The sequence below is a fragment of the Haemaphysalis longicornis genome, unplaced genomic scaffold (genome assembly GCF_048455015.1).
Source record: "Haemaphysalis longicornis isolate Haplotype H1 unplaced genomic scaffold, Haemaphysalis longicornis Haplotype H1 scaffold_11, whole genome shotgun sequence".
Lineage (NCBI taxonomy): Eukaryota > Metazoa > Arthropoda > Arachnida > Ixodida > Ixodidae > Haemaphysalis > Haemaphysalis longicornis.
The window spans coordinates 7,319,092-7,339,481 of record NW_027526214.1 but is presented as its reverse complement, the minus strand read 5'-3'; positions in this window follow the sequence as shown (position 1 = coordinate 7,339,481).

The following is a 20,390-nucleotide window of genomic DNA, read 5'->3' as shown; positions in this document are numbered from 1 at the left end:
TCCTTGTCTTCTAGGATAGGCATTCCCTGTGGCATCATATGTTGGCAACGATGTATCTGCGCCTCCAGAATTTTGCGGTCAGTTGCGCTTCGACCTGGCTCTTCTCGAAGTCCTTAGAACTCTCCCTGAAGTGAAACTATGTGCCTTAGCCCAGACCCGAAGCCATTTTCATCGAGCGTACCCACACCCCTGCCGCCGACACTTCAGGACCAGACAACGGATCAGTTAGACATGCTGGTGCCGGATGGTGTGATTCTTCGACATGAAACACATACGATATAGTTCTCTGCAACGTTCACAATCCTCGTGGTTTCGGGTGGATTCAGGCTGTGCGCTGACGTACAGCCTTCAACACGTATTGATTGATTGATTGACTGATTGTTGGATTCAACGCGCCGACACAAGGCAGGCGATGAGGCGCGCGTAGTGGAGGGCTCCGGAATAATTTTGACCACCTGGGGATATTTACCGTGCGCCGAAATCTCGTGCAGACGCACGTTTGTTGCTTTTAGGCCCCCATCAGAAAAGCGGCCCCGCTTCCGGGTATCGAAGCTGGGACCTTGTGCTCAGCAGCGCATAGGCTTAGCCACTAAACCCCCGGGTGGTTCGCCCCAACAGGTTTATGAACACGCCAGTTAGTTTTTAAAATTTCGCGCATCTTTATGAAGCTAATTACGATGGCTGGGAGAAGAACTAAAGGTCGTTCTTACCGCAAATCCCCGTGGCATTGCCCACTCGCGCATGTAAATGAGTGACAACGCTTGCGTACTGTACATACAATTCCAATACAATCCAATCGGATGCAATTGAGTGCATTCCAATCCATTCGAATGCAGTCCAATGCTCCTCACGCATGCGTGACACTGCGTCCACAGACGCCAAGGGAAAAGCAAAGGACAAAGTGAGGTCATAAGTGCATTCCTTTCCAAAATTTTGTGTACTTGTGCTACATTCTCTGTTATTTATTATTCCTACATGTTTGTTATAAGTATAGAGTTTCTTTCCATGTCATAGTAATTATTATTACTGCAGCTGTCCGTTTATTAATAATATTCCCGTTTATGAATGCTATAATAGCTTATTTGTGTACAATAAATAAAAGTTGTCCCATTACAGTATGAGTCTCTGGGACCCCTTTCTGTATATATATTTTTACACACTGTATTTTCAATAGGAGAATAAATTGAAACTGAAACTGAATACGAATATATTTACGCCGCAGAAACGGCGCAATACAGGTGATATTAGAGTGGTTTATTTATTCTTAAACTATGCCTTCTGCTGATTACTTCAGTGGAATTCTAACGTCCCCTTTTATTCTTCGTCACTCCTTTTTCCGACAGCCACACGCCCATGTTTTTATAAAGCTTGCAACAGCTCTTGTAGTGGTCAGTTGCGAGATATTCCATATTATTATGGGCAGCTATCAAGGTTAATACTGAGAACTTATGATACCAAAAACGAGTTGTAAGCCTTCACGGATTGGCTGGAACTTAGTATCTTGAGTGTGGTCGTAAAATGAAATGATGTTTCTTTGTTGCGTAATACCCTACGCATATTTTGAAAGCTGTGACGTTTCGCGTGTTGTCGTATGATGCCACGGCTTGATGTCGACATGCCCAAGAATAAAGCGCTCACAGCAAGGCCATGATTGTGTCACTTGTATTTGCAGATAGCTGAATGGTTCAAGCTTCTGTTAACAACGATACCATGTGTGGCAATTACGCGTACTAGCGAGCGTTTTGGTTCACTGCCTGCAAAAAAAAAAAAAAACGCTTGCGCATGTGCATCTTTTTTTTGCCAACAGACGCCCTCCTTTATTCTGTTGTGCTTACATAGCAATCGTGCGATTAGTATAAATAGGTGTCCCCACAGCGGGTACGTTGGTTAATATTGCTATGAGCAGCAGCTACACCGCAAACCACGAAGCCCCCTTACACGCTACCGCCAATTGTGCAGATGTTTCCACAGGTGAAGGGTAGACTCCTAGAACGGTGGCTGTCAGGGCCCTGGGCAAACTGGTCAGGATGGCCTCCATGTCTTTATCAGAGCCAGAGAGTTCGGTGACCTCACTGACTACTAGGTTAATGTTGATTAAGAAAGAACTCGAGTCTCCTCTCTTAAGATGATGGTGCCGCAAAAAGGCCCACACCGCAACAATTTTTAAGCCAATTTCAAACTTTGCCTTCAACAACAAAAACAACTTCCCAATCCTAATAAAATGCATTAGGCGGGTAAGACAACCTGCGTCACCAACTCATTTGTTTTTATGGCAAAGTTATTGAAAGTCTTGTAGGCAAAAACTACCTAGCCAAACAAGTAGGTTTTAAATAATTTAGTGATGAAAGGTTTCTACTGGTTAGCAAAATGGGAGTGATAAAGTTTACTCGAAGATTTCCCTTCTCACGCAAAGTTATTAAATTTGCAATCATTGCCCCTCTACACCATACTCTAGACAGCGACCTAGATACCATTTGCGACGCAGAATTGAGAAACGGTACTGGCTTGGACCTTCTTCAAGGCTTGCTAAATAAAAAAATTAAGACAAAGCAGATCATATAACCATTTGATTATTTCACAGTTCCAGTCTGTAAGATGGAAGATTTATCATGTGTAAGAATAGAGCTTACAAACGCGAAATGTGTTGTGTTTTAAACTATGAGCAGTATGGGCATAGCCGAAATGTGTGCTGAAGGAAACAAACCTTGGCCAATTGTTCTGGGCATCTCTATTCGAAAGAAGCCTTCAGAAACCCTCTCCCTATTAGGCGCTGTCACGAAAGAAAGCCCTTTTGCGGAGTATCCTTCCCCCAAATGACGTCGCACACCTGACCGCATTGCTGAGCAATGCACGCTCAACTTCATTAACTCTGCCAGTGCCGGAAAGTAGGCTCCGCAGCCCACCCAACACACAACGCCTGGGAGCTCGCCTTTCGAGCCCCGACATCTCTTAGAAGATGGTCAATTCCTCGAAGGCATCTAGTTCAAGGCAGCTATGTGGGGAAGCAACATGCTATACCAAAGACCACCTATACAAATGCGATTTTTTAAAACAATTGTTTTCTCTTTCACACACTTCGAACAATAATAATGTTAGATCAACGTTGAAGACGAACTGGTATGACTTATTCCGCATTTTCACACGAAACCGTCAGAAGGCTATTCGTAATTTCTAACTTTTATGCTCTTCATTAAAAAACATGAGCTCTGTATTGCAGGTTCCTGCATGCAGCGGTGTCTACTGTGTTCAGGAAGGGCCATCAATTTCTATCCATCTCTACAGTGAAGAATCTTGCGCGGTCAACGAAGGTTTCATCAATTGCTATTGCGGCGATGTTGCTCGCAGTGTTATTGTTGAAAGACCTGGTGGCAACCATATCAGCTAGACTTTAAATGCTTGGTTTTACGGCGTGTCGAATAGTATCAAGGCGCAGACGACGTTTTTGATGAGAGTGCAACCTACAAAGACATCGAATCGTTAATGCTTCTCAGAGAGTCCGCTGGCAGCATGAATACATTCGCGTCAGAATCCAGTGCCCTTTCTACCAGAATGCTGCATGCTCCGGAAAATACAATGTTCAATACGGCCCGTCTTTTTCGACCAATCTCAGCAAAGTACCGTCTTCGTCAGTCAACAAAAAATACGTCAATTCCTCCTGCGGCGACGTTTCTGGCAGTGTTACGGCGAACACACCTTGTCGCAACCGTATCATCTGGACTGTAAAGGTGCAGTCGAATTTTTCGCGGTACGGTTTCAAGTCCAAGATGTTTTTTGCAACCAACACGGAACCTATGTTTCGTTGCCACAGAAACTATTGCCTATGTTCTGTCTTGTCCAATGTTGTGCTTTGCAGGTAAGAGTAAATACCAACTGAATACCTATAGAAGTGGTAAGTGTTTTTCACTGCTGCTGTGAAATCCTCCTGCCGCCCTCATGAATCTCCACTCTTCCCTAGTTGGGTTGGCGTAGCAGCTCATTAGGGCCCTGGGGCAGAACCAAACACACAAAAATAGGGCCAATAACCGGCCCTTCGACCTTGATGTGGTGAAAGAGGGTACGGTACCTTTGTAATGCAATCTCAGCGCTCATCATCGTGATGTCATTGGTACCGATGTGAAAGATTAGGGAGACACCCCTCGTGGGCCGAATTACAGCAGTCCTATGACGTCGTCTATTCGGGTGCAAGGCTGCGTAATGAATGCTGGTGAATCTGGCCTGGACTTGGTCGAAGTGCGTGTGAAAGTGTTTCGTCTGGAATGACCCACGACGGGACAGGTGCGTGCATGCTGGAGGAATTTCTAGGTGATCCGCTTCGCAGAAGCGCTGAAGGCAGCCAGTGCAAGGAATTTTTTGATTGCGAGAGCGGCAGTCTTACGTTGCCGTAAATATAATAAAAAGTTGGTATAGCTTCAAACAAAACAGGTTTTTTGTCGATTATTCGGTCGGATGACGACCTTTCTCAAGACAACATTTGGTATTTCCCAGCACGTATTTATAAGATCGTCTTCCAATGACGCCGAAGAAAGAGTATTGGGGGATTTGGTGATAAAAGCAAAGTAAACACACTCTCGGTGAGGTGAGGTAAAGGTTTACAAAAAAGGGACAGAAAAAAAAGAAAGAAAAAACAACCTGAAACACATACATAAGGGAGAGAAGAGGAGACAACTCTTAATAAACGCTGTCCTTTATGGTTTGTCGGTTTGAAGAAAGATAGACAGGGACCGACTGCTCAGAAGGGCACTGCTATGCTGAAGAAAGGATTGTGCAGAGCAGTAACAGGGATACTTTCCCACAATCACTGGGGGTCAGAGAATTTCAATAGTCTCGGACATTGCGGGAAGAGTTTAAAGGAAGCGGTCCGAGCCGCGCCCAAGTTTTTCTGACACCAACCCAAAAAAATACATAGGAAGGCTTGTTAGGAGTTTAGATACGGTTTCTGCACTGTGGCTCAAACATGCAGAATTCCGCCGTCCGAGCGGCAGGACGGGCGGGCGGCATTCATCATTCTTAGGTCTATTTTTCCGCGGCTTGCCCGGGCAGCCGAAGGGGTCGTCCCTCACCACGAACCCAGGGAAAGACGCTTAAATTCAAACACAATTACCTACGGCGCCCTCGAGTCACGCGGGTCCTTTGTTAGGGAAAACACCAGCGGTCACCTCGATGTTTGTGATATATGCCGCCTGTGCTAAAAACACAGAGAGCAAATAAACAATATAGGAATTTTTTTATTCACTGGTTAAAGGGACACTGAAGTGAATTTGTCAAGCTCCCGGTTTGGCTTGCACTGGGTAGAATGGTTCAAATTAGCACACATTTCATCGTTTATCCGGTTGACAAATCGGTTTTATTTCACAAAGCGCGAAAGAAGAAAAACTACCATGAGCGGTTTGCGGCGGCCGCACCAACTAAGGCTGTGACGTTGGGAGGAGGGGCGCCGTGATTGGACGATGCCCAAGGTTAGCAATCAAACAAGTTTCGGTTTCGGTTTCGGTTCTGTAAAACATAACCAATGGCGTTGTTGGATGGGCATTCTCAATATCTCAGTAATCATCGTACCGCGCTTCTGCCTTGTTGTCGGCTGTAAAATGCACAAGATAAGCCTCCCAGGACGGCTTGTAGTCGTAGCATTCACTAGCCGAGACCTACGCAGTGCATGAACGCCCTCCGCGTACCCGCAGACGCCCAATTGTCATGCGCTTTTCCCCCATATTTGGAGCTTGCCTCCCTCATCCCTGTATCGTAAAAAGCGTGTTCGCACCAGGCCAAGGGTCTGTTCATTCTTGCCTGTGCCCACTGCCTGCAAGCAGTAGGTGCTTATGGCAACAGCACGCCAACGAGAACTCGCTAGCGCGCCAGTGCCAGCCTGCGCGCGTTCTGTGAACTAGGTCGTGTAGCCATGAATGTTGCGGCCCAAAAAAAGGGGAACTAAATATAGAAAACATCAGCGGAAAACAAAAAAGTTAACTTACAAAAAAAAAGCACGTACCCGCGGGGATTCGAACTCGTGACTTGCAAAACACTAGCGGTGTTTTGAAAGTCACCAGCCAGCGCCCCAGACCACTGAGCCACGGAGCAGGATGGGAGGACTTGCTAATGTAGGGTATATATTGTACAACCCGTTTACACTTTTATTTAGTTTTGGCATTTCAAGCAGTTTAGGTGACTATTTGTTGTGCTACGCTCGTGCAGTAAGCGTCGCGCGAGTTTCCACAGTAGCTTCGTAGACGGAAAAGCGTTCGCAGATGCGTAGTCGTGCTGCTGACCGCTGTGCTTGTTCGCCCAGCGCAAAAAAGTGCTTCCCGCGCCCTAGTTTTACGCTGTACGGTAAAAATATCAGTTGATTTTATTTCCTTAGTACCTACATTGACTTCGCTGACTCTTCTCCCGCCTTCAAGAGGCCTTATATTTTCCTACTGGCGTACCAGTCAGGGAAGCGTCGCATGTACGCTTGTGCAGCGCTTGTGTGAAGCGACCTTGACTTGGAGCTAGATACAGTGTACAAACAAACCAAGTAAAGAAAGGCACATTCTTTCATTCACAAACGTGTCCTGGCTTTGTTTCAACTAAGAGAACGAATTGCGACCAAGCAATTTTTTTTAACCTCCTTGATTGCGACGACCCGCCGGCGGCGGGCGGACGAAACGCTGGGCCGACTGACTCTGTCTGAAGGCCGGGGAGCCGTGCATTAGCGCAGCCAATTTCCAGCTCATCCCCTCCTGACGTCATACGAAAACGCCACAGAAAATGGGCGAGCGTAAAGAGAGGAGGACAGCATTTTCGAATTAGTTTTTCTACTAAATAAAATCGCGTAAACGCGCCTAGAGTGGTCGAAACATGGCCTGGGGACTCCGGACTACAATTTGCGCTAGTAATCCCTAAATGTTTACATATCACTTCAGTGTCCCTATAAGAGACACAGAGACTTACCGTTTAGATAGGGGTTTTTTCTGCAGCCAGATTTTCAAGAGCAGGTTTAGACGACTTAGTGCTGGGGCTAACATTCATTCCAGCCTTTAAGGTAATGAGCTTGTGAATAATGTACGATTCACGCTGTTCGCGTTTTCTTGTACTGAAAATCGACTTAACAAAAGGGTAACTTTGATGAAATCGAATGGGTGGTTTTTGGAATGAGTATGGTGGGATAACGGTAGATCCGGGTGGGAATAAACATGCGTGTGGTGGTTGTTGCAGTGAATGCGGAATGCCGTGTCCCTCTGGGCAATGTACTGAATGCCCCAAACACGCACTCCAAAAGGTTCACCAAATTGGATGAGTCGCAGTCGAGTGTCGTGTGAATGAAATGTTCGAATTTGGAGCTGGTGATTTCTGACACCTTCGCTGTCTGCTTGTGTTTACAAACGTGGCACAGTGCCTTTCCGTGTAGTTGACACCCACGTTTCGGCGTCTTCTTTGTTTTGGCGTGTACAAGGTAATCTTTCATAATTACGGGCGCCTGAATGCAACACGAGGAGTAGTGAGAAATATTTCAGATTCACTCTGTTGCAGCATGTTGAAGTGCTTTTCCAAAATTTTGTTTATGCTCGGGGAATTGCCCCCGAACGTCAGAACTAGGTTCTCTCTACCTTTCTTGTTTTGTGCATTTTCATGCAGCAACTATTGCGGCAACTATAGGGGTCAAAGTTGGCCGCTTCGAAATTAGCGTTGTTGATTGTTGTTGGAGGTGTGATTCCTTTGCGAGAATATTGCGAAAGTTTTATGTGTTTGCTTCGAAGTCCTTGGTGCAGGGACAAATTCTCCTAAATCGGTAGGCCTGCGAGTATGGGATACTCGTCTCACAGTGGCGCGGATGACAAGAGAGGACAACCACGCTAACGACAAGGCTGGTTCCGCTCAACGTTAACACTAAGCCCCAGTACTATATATAGTAAGAACTCAAAGAGCTCACAAGCGCCACATACAATTGAAATAGCTCGATAGTTCGACGGGCCTAGTTTTGACCCTGACATTAATAGAGGAAGAACCCAAGCAGCCATCGAACAAGCGGTGATCTTGCCGGCCTGGATAGAAGTTTGAAATATACACGTCAAGACGGGAACAAGAATATCACCAAATGATTTAGTACTGCATAAGAAATGCCATCAAGGCTGCACGAAGGCAAAGATTTTATATTTTTAAGGATTTCGAAAGAAGCCTTTTTGGGAACCAAGATTTCGGAATATCGTAAACCAAAAGAGTTGAAGGAGGCAAGCTGCACTTTTTGCCGTATGCCCTATCACGCAAACGTATAAGCAACGTCTGATCAGTTTTCCCCACGTTCGACTAGAAGCTCATATTTTTAGGTGGTTTTTATACGTTGGTCAACGGACGTAGCACCGAAAAGCTTTGCCATTGCTTGTTGCAGTACCCTCAAGATCGTCGATGTGACGGGACCGATCTTGCTTGACCAGATATCTACAAAAATATATAAGTAAACCAAACTCGTTCTGCCATCTTTTTTGCCCCGTCGTTTTGAGTTGTTTCCGAGCTGGGTCTTTTGTTTCAGTTCAGATAAAAACCAACCCGGAAAAGTGCGCTTCTTTTCGATTTTGTAGCTACAAATCTACTTAAGCCTTCCTGGGGAACATCATTAAAATCAGTCTACAAGTCAAGGTGATCGGGGTTGGTGGTTGGCAACCAGTGAGTTTTATGAGAAACTGAAATAAACCAGTGTAGTCCCCATGATCAAAGGCGTGGGACATCTACCCGGTGTGCAAGGTGGAGAACTTTGATTACCGTGAGATAAGTTATACAATGAAATGTGTAATGGAGGGTGAAGCTTCGCGGGCTGTACAAGGTCAGTATTACTGCGCGAGACCTCAACAGCTTCTAAGTCTGCAAAACCCAATTCCAAAACGTTCCCACATAAATGCCTAATATGGATACACTGATGCAAAGTTATGAGACTAAATGTATTAAACTGTAATCACAGAGTAACTGAATAGATTACAGTAGTTTTGATAAAATTTCGGACAGCTTTAAAGTCAATTGGATGTGTGCTGCGTGATACGTAGTAGATCCACACAAGGGGGCCCTCGACCCGAGAACAATGCACCGCTCTGATACAAGTGGATCCCTTCGGTTGCTCTTTTCTGCTGCCAAGTGCAACGTACCATGAAATCAACGATACCAGGGCAACGCTTCCCAGCTGCCTTGTGCGGCTGAGTTTTGCCTTAATTTGGCTTAGAACCGGGCGACGGTGTTTCTTCGGCTCATCGGGGCGTACTGGTAAACGGCCCACGTCCCCGGAACGCTCTACCGTAGGCTGCAAAAGCAACAGCCGGACACACACGCCCTGTTCTTGACAAATGAAGTCAGGTACTGTGTTTGGAATGAGGTGTTGTGATTTGCCGCTGGCTGCAATCTCTTTGAGTGTCAATTGTTTGACGTTTGCTTTTCGTTATAGCGGGTGACGACAAGAAGTGTATTGCCTAAATGAATGATTTGCCTTCAAATAGTCGCCCCATGACTTGTACCTAATGAAAACTCTCCTATCATAGTGGGCAGAACTTTTGAGACATTGCAGCCAACATTTTCACAATTATGGGTCAAACAAAGCGCGCTAACTGGGTCTGTAAAGCACGCCGTTCGATAAAGCGTAGAGACGGCTCCGGAGCGCAAAGAACATGTCCTTCAACCGATAGTAATGAAGTGCTATCGGGGTTAATGGAAGAATTCAAGGACCTTCACAGTAAGCTGGTTCCGGTTTTTTGCTGAAGACAAGTACCTAACTTGGCCATACGGGTCCTGACATAGAGGCGCCTTTGTCTTTCGAGTGAAAAAGCCGTGAAAGTGAGATAAATGCACTGAAGTCAGCTTCAGAAAAAAATGGCCACACAGAAACTTGTATGAAAGTCTCCGAAGGAAATGTTGCAGACCCAATCGCAATCGCTGAACAACTTTAGCGCGAACAAAACGACAGGGGCAACTACACTAGGAGGGCCAATATGAAAATAAATGGTGTCAAAATGACTATAAACAAAAACTTGTCTGAATGGATCGATAAACTTAGGGAGACCCTTGAGGTATTGAAATTTTTACCTGCGGACACAGTTGCAATCCACCGGATTCTGGGAAAGCAGCGTGCGATTCCAAATGTTCTCCTACAATTACATCTGTAGCAATCAAGAAAACGTGCCTCGGTGTGCGCGGAAAGCTTCGCGAGAGTCACGACTCCTACATAATTTTAAAGCTTTTCTCCAATGAAAACCTGACGCGAGCCAAGTCAATGCTGATTTGGCTTCAAAGTGTCGCTCCGAAGACTAGTAGTTACAAGTTCGCCCTTGTTAGGGCAGAAAAAGTTTGCTTATGAAGTTCGAAGAAGACGTACCGCTTCACTGCTCTGAACAGTAAGGCACACATAAGAGAAGCAATTCGGAGTGGAAGCCTTCTTATCCCTCAGAGATCACCGAAGGTCATTCTGCAACTTATAAATTTGGATGTTTAACTTTGGGGAAACAACGCTAACTTTTTACTTTGGTAAACCTTACCATTTGAAGCCTCCGTAAATATTGGGTTTAATTTAAATTAGTAGCCGAATCGGCAAACAATTTTTTTGAAGCATTTATTTTACCAGGTAGAAATGTGCCTGAGCCTTGGTCGTGTTTAGGTTCTCTACAAGGTTGTGCCTGCTTTTCGATAACGCAGCCTAGATGGACTGAAGGCGGCTTCGCTCTTTTTTTTATTGATGGGTATGAAGGTACGCGTTTGGAAGGCAGTGTTACGCACGCAGAGTGTTGGTCCATAAAATTTAGTTACGTGCATACCTGCTTACTCTGCTGGCCATTTATGGCCCCTCGTGCAACATTAAAAGCCGTTTCGCGGTTCAATTGCAACATACGCTATGGCCACACAGCTAGGAAGAAAAATGCATTGTGGCAGGTGAGTGAAACGTCGACACTTTATCGTCCACAAGCAAAAAAACGTCAGGCTGCATATCTGTGCTTTTGTGTTATGGTCCGGATAGCGCCATAACCGCCTATAGGCGTGAAAGCTCATTAAACGGTAGGTTAGTAAGCTCTTGCCGAGATCACATAAATTTTCGAGCTCCAAGCCGCAAGATATATTCTTACGTAAGTTCAGCACAGTTAACACATCATTTTCTTGGTGCCTGTCGAATATACTGAAGCCTCGGTTCGCGCCATTCTAAAATTCTGTCTGGCACTTCACAAAGAACTTCTAGCCAAAGTACCCGTCGAAGCAAAACTGGACAAGATGGTCAGAGATCATCATTGGTCACTTCTTATCAGCTCTAATCCGCAGCACGTAGTTTGTAAGGATTTTATGTAACAATAGAAAACCCATCAAAAATATTCAGTGAGTTGCCCTCCGTAAAAGGAGAAAAACGCTTGAAAGTTAAACTGCTGAAGCTATGCGGGCAGTATCGTGTAGAGACAGGTTAGGGAATCGTTACAACGCATTAAAAATTCCTGGCCTTAAACTCTAATACAGAGCGGCCAAATTTAGCTCTTGTGCATCATTCTTAGCATTGATACTTCAAAAAACAATTCAAAGATCCCACAAAAATCCGAGAAATTCTTTGTTCCTAGCTAACATCCTCCGGTGCAAAGGTAATTAACGTTCTTTCCGGTCGCACATTTTCTCTGGTTATCCCGCAGAAACCGCCAACGTGTTGAGTGAGCATTTTACGTGTGCGTCAGCGATTACTGCCTCCCGAAATTTCTAATTTGTACACTAAATAAAGCAACGCTTGTCTCGGCTTTTTTTCATCGTTATTAGTAGATGAACTCGCGAGTATCATTTTTAACTTTCGAGAAATCAAGACTGAAGAATAGATAGTGTTTCGATAGCGTACTTCAACCTACCCTAAAGCCTTCACAGGGACTTCACTTTCCATATTGAAAGGATTCTTACAAACAGTCATAATACCTAAAACTCTGAAAAAGGCAGTTGTAAACCATTTGTTCAAAAAGGAAAGACGTGATAGAAAACTTCATACCTATATCTTCCACAAAGTTCAGAGCACGTCTTACTCAAGTGCAAGAAGTAATTCTAGCTTAATTTAAATATTTAAAATTGACAGTACTGATTATTGGCTGGAAAGGGACCGTTGCATTGCTTAGAGTTTTCTAATGATAACTATTCTTCATTTTAAAACAACGTAATTATCTGCACAATATCGTTTGATCTTACAAAGCATTTTGGTACGTAAGACCACGAAGTTTTGTTGCAAACGTGCTTCTGCTGGGTTTTCGTGGACCCTTTCGCGTCATACATAGAAGTTTTTCGTTGACGTTTTCAGGTTGTCGCTATTGATAGTTTTACTATATTCTGTAGTACACTACCCATCAAGGCATGTGTTCAACAAGAGTCAGTGTTGCCCCCATATAATTTATTTGTATATGAACAACGTTCCAGGAGTAATACGAAAACGTAATTTTTCCATACGAAGACGACACGGTGTTACGGTCTACACACTTGTGAAATACGAATGCGACATGTTTGTTGCAAGAATAGTATTCATCGAAATAGAGTGGTGCGGGGAAATGCCTTTGTAGTTAACTTGAAAAAGACTGAAATGATATTTCGGCAACCAGCTTGAAAATACGACGTCAAACATTCCGGTTTTCTAGCATAAGCAGAATTACTTCGAGTTTAGGTCGTCTCCTTAGATTACCCAACCAGATGAAATATTCAGGGGTTTCTTTTGACAGCGACTGACCATGGAATCACCACTTAGCTTTTGTTTGTGGTAGGCTGCGCGCGGCTGAGTACAGAGTCTTTAATATGAAATATCTCATGACGTTGCGCAGTGTTTAATATCAAATATCTTCTACCGTTTGCAGATTGGAGAGCAGTTATGCATGCATAGCGTAGAGCGTGCTCCGATATGGGATGACAGTGTATGCGCATTCTTCATACAATATGAAAGGCCACATAGAAAGGGTGCTCAAAAACAAGTTAAAAGTATTCTTTACAACTCTTCCGTAGCCCATTCTGCACATTTGTTCACAACTGGTATTTCCTTAATTTCATTCTAGTTATTCGAAACTGCTCTTTTTAAGCATTTTTGGAGGTCTCATGCCAATCGTGAACCCGTGGATTCAAGCGTGTTAAGAAAAGAACTTCGTATTTGTACCCCATTGGTCCACTAGATACATTACGCGAAATGAAATGTGTGCGTGCCTGTTTCTTGTAATGGAAGCGCCTGTGTCTTTCGAGTGACGAAGCCGTGAAAGTGCGATAAATGCACTGAATTCAGCTCAATAAATATTTTTTTGGTGTAACATGAAAACGACAAATGCGACCATTGTTAAAATATCTTCAATAATTTGCTTTTGTCCGTTTCAAAGCATGACAAGTAGTGCTGAAATCCACCAATCCTGGCGTTAATTTTTGGAGTGACTTTTACTGTTTGTTGTCATTGTGGTAATTTCCATCGGCCATTATTTGCTTCGACGATTGCCAGGTTTATTCCTTGAACCCTCTTGTGAGCTTTGACAGGCCCAAACCAGCTGTGTTTCCCATGAGAATGGCAATAAAGAATATTATCTTCATTATTTTGTTAATAATTTTATAAGGTATTCTTATTTTTTATTATTATTATTTTTCCATATATAATATTTTTATTGTAATAATATTTCCTGACTGATTCTCTAGTAAGTTTTAAGTTCGCGTAAACCCAATGACAGCGCCCACAAAACGTCCATGCGTTATGAGCTTGATAAATGGAAAGGTAAGTGTAGTCGGTATCGCTCACTTTGTAAAAGCCTCTACCAGCGTGACCACCAGCTCTATATAGTATCGTTAGAAGCTGTTGGGTCTGAGAAACCGGCTGACTTCAGGAGGAATGTAGGCGGCCGTTCGAAGGCGTCTAAGAAGCACATTCCAACGGTTATTTTCAATGGTAAACTGGTGAAGGATGTTGCCACCAGCTTTGCTCAAAACGTTCATTCAGTCTATCTCAACTGCAAGATGGTACGACGAACGCCTATCGTTCGATTATATCTCTAGTTTTAATACAATATGTTCTATAAACTCTTGTTAAATGTAGCATAAAATTGATGACACCATCATGTGCCTTTTGGCGCAGATGGAATTCTAGCAGCCCTCTCGAAGGCCTATGAGTACAATTTTGTTAATGCTTCACGTGCATTTTATTAGATGTTTGTTTTCGGCGAATTTTCTAGCGCATGGAAGATAACTCAAATTTTCCCAATATTTAGGTCTTGTGATAAGTCAGCCGTTATTAGCTATCGTATGATCTCACTCCTTTGTGTCGCATCAAAACTGCTCTGCCCGAAGTTATTGCTGCATGCGTCTATAACGCTCTGATACCAAATCTGCAGGCTTGTTCTCTGGTCCATCGACGGTTACAAAACTTGCAAGCTTTATGACAGGATTCGGCTGTAGTTCGGGAAAACGGTGTGTTCGAAGTCATTTTTTACCTGATTAGGGTGTGATGTGATGGACCATGAATCATTGAGTAGCGAACTTACTGCGTCCGGCGTAGACCCTACCTCTCTTGCCTTTTTGTCCAACTCTTTTCTTGATGGGTCTTTTTAATTAGATGTAATAAACAAAAAAATTCTGGTTATTACTCTGCAACAAGTAGTGTACATCGAGGTTACGTACTGGGTGCACTATTGGTTTCCACTTTTTTAATCTATGTGTCAACAGTAGTAAAAAAATATTAATTTCTTCTCTATGCTGATGATGTCAAAGTATTTAAGCTCAATATTTGTGTTCGGGACTGCTCAGCATTGCAGAGAAATGTGTCGCAATCATCAGTCTAGTGCAGCACACGCTGTATGACTTTGAATCCCGCAACAACCAAGGTTATAGCGTATTGCCGGAGAACCCATCGTCCACGGTTTTGCTATTGTATTAGAGGAGCTCCCTCGCAAAGGGTTGAGAGGATTAGGGACCTTGGGGTGCTTTTCGACAGCACCCCCTGTTTTTTCCTCTCATATTAGTCTCATCACTCGGCAAGAGCTCCGAAGTCTTGGAAATGTGTGTCGGAGTACAAAGGAATTCTATTCTCGAGATTTATGTTTAATGTTACAAAATTTATTATGTATTCCTCAGTTAAAATATTCTAATGTTGCATGGTACAGCATCTCTATATCTAGTAGTAAAATTTTAGTAGGGGTGCAGACGACGTTTTTATCCATATTTAGGCACCATAATCCAAATCCCAGTCCTCATCCTGAGTCTGAATTACCCCTAGTCCCTTCTATTCCTTCCTTAAACTGGAAACGAATGTGTTCAGAACTTACATTTCTTCACAAAATTGTTCATGGTGACCTATCTTTCGCAGACGTGCTAGCTGTTTAGAGTTTAGTGTTCCACAAAGGCGCACCAGGTCGCATCGCCTGTTCTTGATGGCTGCACTGAACTCAAATCGTTCTCGTTTGCGCAGAATACTAAATCTTAAAACCGTATATTTGAACGGCTAGGGTTCTTTCAAAGTTCTTTGAAAATTTACCGTACTGCACTGTTGAATAAAGTATGTTAAACATCTATGCTGCCTCTGTGATTCGTTTTTTCTCGATTGCTGGAATTCAGTTTCTCGGCGGTTCTTTTTTTACCAAATATCAGTTGCCGACTTTTTAAAATATTTACCGTCATGTGTTCATCTTACCATTTGTTCCTGTACTGTTGCCGGTGTTTTAAACTTTGTTGCTCTGCTTGTTCTATTCTTTACAACAAGCAGAGCCAAAAAAGCCATCTTTTTTGCGTGTACCAAGTTTTCATTCTACCTGTTTTTTATGTCATTTTCGCCACTTCAATTTGTGTATCCGAGCTTGTTGGTTTCTTGCCATATGTTTCTTCTATTTTGTTTCTGCGTAAATATCTGTGCGCCACCACTCAGTCCTTTGGCTGTTAACGGGCACGTACATAAACATGACTGGTTGATTGATTCATTGATTGATCGATTGATTGATCGATCGATCGATCGATCGATCGATTGATCGATTGATTGATTGATTGATTGATTGATTGATTGATTGATTGATTGATTGATTGATTGATTGATTGATTGATTGATTGATTGATTGATTGATTGATTGATTGATTGATTGATTGATTGATTGATTGATTGAATAACTATGTGGCCAAGGGGCAGGCTCTTTATGCCATTCCAAGGCAAGTGGCTACCTTGTAATATGCACAGCTGTGAAATTACTGACCATGACACGAAGAAAACTCTCGACATCTACTATCAAACCACACGAAGTATACGTGCTACGTCCTCTGAATGTCTTAGAAATATTGTGTGGTCCAAATTTCCCGCTATTGTTACTACTCACACAGCTTTCCAATGATATTTCGTCATCCGGCTATTTCTTTCCAAGTTGTGTTATCTTTAGAAGGAATTGAAAGTGGACTGCTCGTATGCAAAAGTATGGCGGTGTTTATATTGCCATTGATCGCTCAGTGCAAGGCGTGTGGACTGCTGACTTCGAGAGCCTACAGGAATCAGTCTGGTTTCAGGTAGGCCTCAGAAGGCGCGAGAATTTGCTCATCGTCGAATCGTATGTATTACAGAATATTTTGCCTCGTCAATATAATACAAAACTCATATCTAACGAAAATGTTTCAAATGCACACGCCAATGAAAAGGTAGCTGTACTTGGGAACTTCAATGCCGCAGGTATTCACTGCAATAGTCTTTCTGTCAGCACAAAAACCATTAGGAGTGGAGAAATGCACCATGGTTTTAGATTTTCAAGCGTTCCCCTCCCTGCAGCGGTTCTTCCTCATACAGAAGTTTTATTGTAATGTGCTAGATGTGTGCTTCGTGAACTTTAAGAACGTACCAGTGTGTGACACGAAATATCTTTTGTACAGCCCAAGAAGTTTAACCCCCTTTTACCCTCTCTCTCTGTCGCCACCCAACATCGCTATGACGGTGTTGACGATTGTTAACACCCGCGGTATGATTTCAAGCATTGGGATTATGCTGGGCTGTATCACGCTTATTCATCTGCTGACAGTTAAGGAGGTTTTCATGTCAATGATGATGACGAACAGGTTCGACGTTTTAGCGAAATTGTCAGGGGTGGAACGGAAAATTACATCCATCGTTTTAAGCATATTCATTCCAAATTTCCCACTGGTTCTATAAAGAACTTCTACGTTCGCTTGAACAAAAAGACAGGGCCCACAAAAAGATCAAGGGTCCTGGGCTTCACAAGTGCAAAGCGCAGTTTAGTCGGTATGGTGAGCTTTGTAATAGCCTCTACCAGCGTGACGACCAGCCATATTGGAGTCCTTAGAAGGTGCTCTGTCTTAGAAACCGGATGACTTCTGAAGGTATGTACGCGGCCGTTCTAAGGCGTTTAAAAAACACATTACCCCCTTGTAATTCCGATGGTGAACAGGCTGAAGTTGTTGCCACCAGCTTTGTTCAGTTTTTTCATTCTGCCGTTCAACTCCATATGCTAACCACGAATGATTATTATTCAATGTTCACTGAAAAACTTGTCAATGATAGCTTTCAACGAAAGAAACCATCATTTTACTGAGGTACAGATGGGTTCCAGCAGCCCTCATAAATCCATAAGGCCACTTTTTTGTGCCTGTTTTCACTTTGCGGAAGGGCGGGGGCTGTAAGCGCAGTGCTCCGAACCGTGAATGTGCCGGTGTGATTGCATCAACTTCGAGCCACTGGAGTTGAGGTGAAAAAAATACAGTCGGGCGTAGCAGAGATACACATGTTCGACGTTTAAAAGGTAGATAAGGCCGATGGTGACTGTGGTTGTTGCGTGGTGCGAAAGTCGAAAGAAGGTTGTGGCGAGCCGGACAAACAACGACGGATCCAGAGCACGTGCTGAGCAGAAGCAGGCAGTCGACGTGAAGTTTCTGCTGTTGTACCAACACAGAAGACAACCTTCAGGGTGGGCACTTGCGGTGTCGACGGCGATGTTTACTGGTGCTGGTTGAGGCTGCTTCACGACCGGAGAGGTTGCGTTTTTGTCAGATGGACCTCGTGGCTGACACTTTGGACGTGCAGGATTTGCGGCTTGCAAACTCAGAACATTGTTGGCGCTAGGCTGGACAAGGACGATGATTTACACACACACATAAAGCGCGCTCTCGTGTGTAAATCATCGTCGATGTCCAGCCACGCGCCAGCAATCTTTCGAGTAAAAAACCAACTGGCCCCGTTTCAAGCTCTCGCAAACTAAACGTCCTGTTTGCACTCTGGGCTGTAAAGCTGCACCTTGGGTTCGTTTGGCTAGAGTTTGTTGTGTAAGCCAGAGGATTATCTGTGACACCGTCATTACCGCCATTGTGCTCGTACTGGTAGGTAGAATAGGGCGGTGGCTGCTCTTCGGAGGACAGGCTTCCATCATGAGCGGGGATGAGTGACAAAGTCTGCGTCTCGTGGATGTAAGGCGACTGCAGTGGTGCTTGAGTGGCCAAGCAGCCTTATCAGAAATGGTCGACATGTGTCGTGAAGGAGAATCTTGTACTAGTATCTCCTGTAGTGAGGACGAACACGGCGTGTTGCGTGCATGAATTGCGCTTATGTCCACAGAAGACGCTTGTTTGAAGAGTGATAACTGTGGTGTGTTCAGGCGCCAGCCCTGTGCATGCGTAAAGCAGGCAGGCAGCGTAGATACAGAGGGCAACCGACTGCTATGGTGTCAGCGAAGTCGTTCGTCAGTGCCACTGAGCTTCCGTCCGCTGGGCGTAGCGTATTCGTAGTCGTAGTGCCGTCATGGGCGGTTCCGCCGACGGAAGAATGCAGGTGCTAGTAACAGGGTTTCAGAAAGGGGTGGCGCAAGGGGTGGCGCATAGGTGGTTTGATGTATCGATTATAGCACGGCAGGAGAACGGCCCTGAGCTCGTCGTAGGGTTGGGCTCCAGGGTCTCGCAGTTGGAGGGTAAGCTTGATGGCACGAACTCGTGCATCAGTGAATAACGGTCCTCCTGGGCTGTGATGCTCTACAGGGCGATGAAGCATTCTCTCTGCTTAAGCCGCACCTCGGGTTCCTTAATGTATAACGGTTGGTTACGTGGCAAGAATGTTGCATCGAGTGCCGTAGTGAAAGCACTTTGAATCGAGTGGCTGGCCGGAGCAAGCTTGGAGCTGCCGAAAGTGAATTGACACGCCGCGAAGCCACCTGGTGGTAGAACGTCTGTTCGTTTTTGGGTCGAAGAGTCGTCTTCAGTGCAAGAGAGAGGCTGCAAGCAGGTTTTGAACGGTTCCAATTGCATCACGTGGTATGACGTGCGAGGTAATCGTGGAAGGAGGTAATACACTGTAAGTGTGGTGGTGAGGACTCGTGCCGAGGCGCGCCATCACGTTGGCCTTAAGGGTGTCGTAGGACAACCCATTGTATTTTAGGAGCTCACAGCGTAGGTCAGGCGGACGTAGGGTGGTGGTGTGCGGTGGTGATCTCTGATTCGATATGGCGTATCAGGAAGGCCGCTTTCATATTGAGTAACCAGGCTTGTTGGTAGCGTCGCTGTGAGGCCTGGTAGGGCGGCAGAGGGCAAGTGAAGCGGGGTCTATACTGTAGCCTACGTCCAGTTCACCAATACCTTTAGGCACTGATGTGGTCTTGCGGCTGACCGTACATTTATTAACGGAGGAGATTCGGTGGCAGCAGGATTCCGCGGGTCGGGGAGCACCCGTAGACAGTGCCCGTGCAGCGCCGAAGCCTGGGTGTTCTCTTCTGTCGCGTGGCTTATCCTGTGCGCCCAAGCCACGCACTGCTGACGATGGTACCGGCCCATGATGATGTTGGTAGACGCTTCCTGCCGACGATGAAGTGGCCGCTACACTGTGAACTATCCACCGATTTCTATTATAAGTGCTGCTTCTAGCGGTTTTTATCCGTACTTCGTATGATATTGACGTTCTCTGCAAACACAAAAATATTACGTTAACACCAAGTTTTTCTGTTTTGGAAATCGACAACTACCAGTCTTGCCAACTGTGTCCGCGCTCTTCTGAAGCTGCGCAGAAGAGACGCCCCCTCGATGGGATTTTATTTCATTTTAGCAAGGCTTTCGAGGTCGTCTGCCACAGATCTAACTGGAAACTGCATGTCAACATGATGTACACCCTTTCCTCATATCTCTTATGGGCAATTATTGTCTGATTGGTCCAGCTTCGTGCGTGCAAACGGACCATCTTCCCTCGGACCACTGGTGCAGTGAGGTACGCGACCGGTTTTCCTCGGGGATGAGTTCTTTTTTCCTGCTCTTTTCGGTCTTTGAAAATATATTTTAAAGTAATAAAAGATTTTTACTTTTTTTATATATGCCGATGATGTCAAAATATTTAAATCTGTTTCGAATACTGCCAGCTGTTCTTTGCTCCAAACGGCGATCTCGTCCTTTTCTCGCCATGAACACCTCTGAAAATAAGGTAATATTATACTTGAAAAAACTGACATCTTCTTCCAACATAA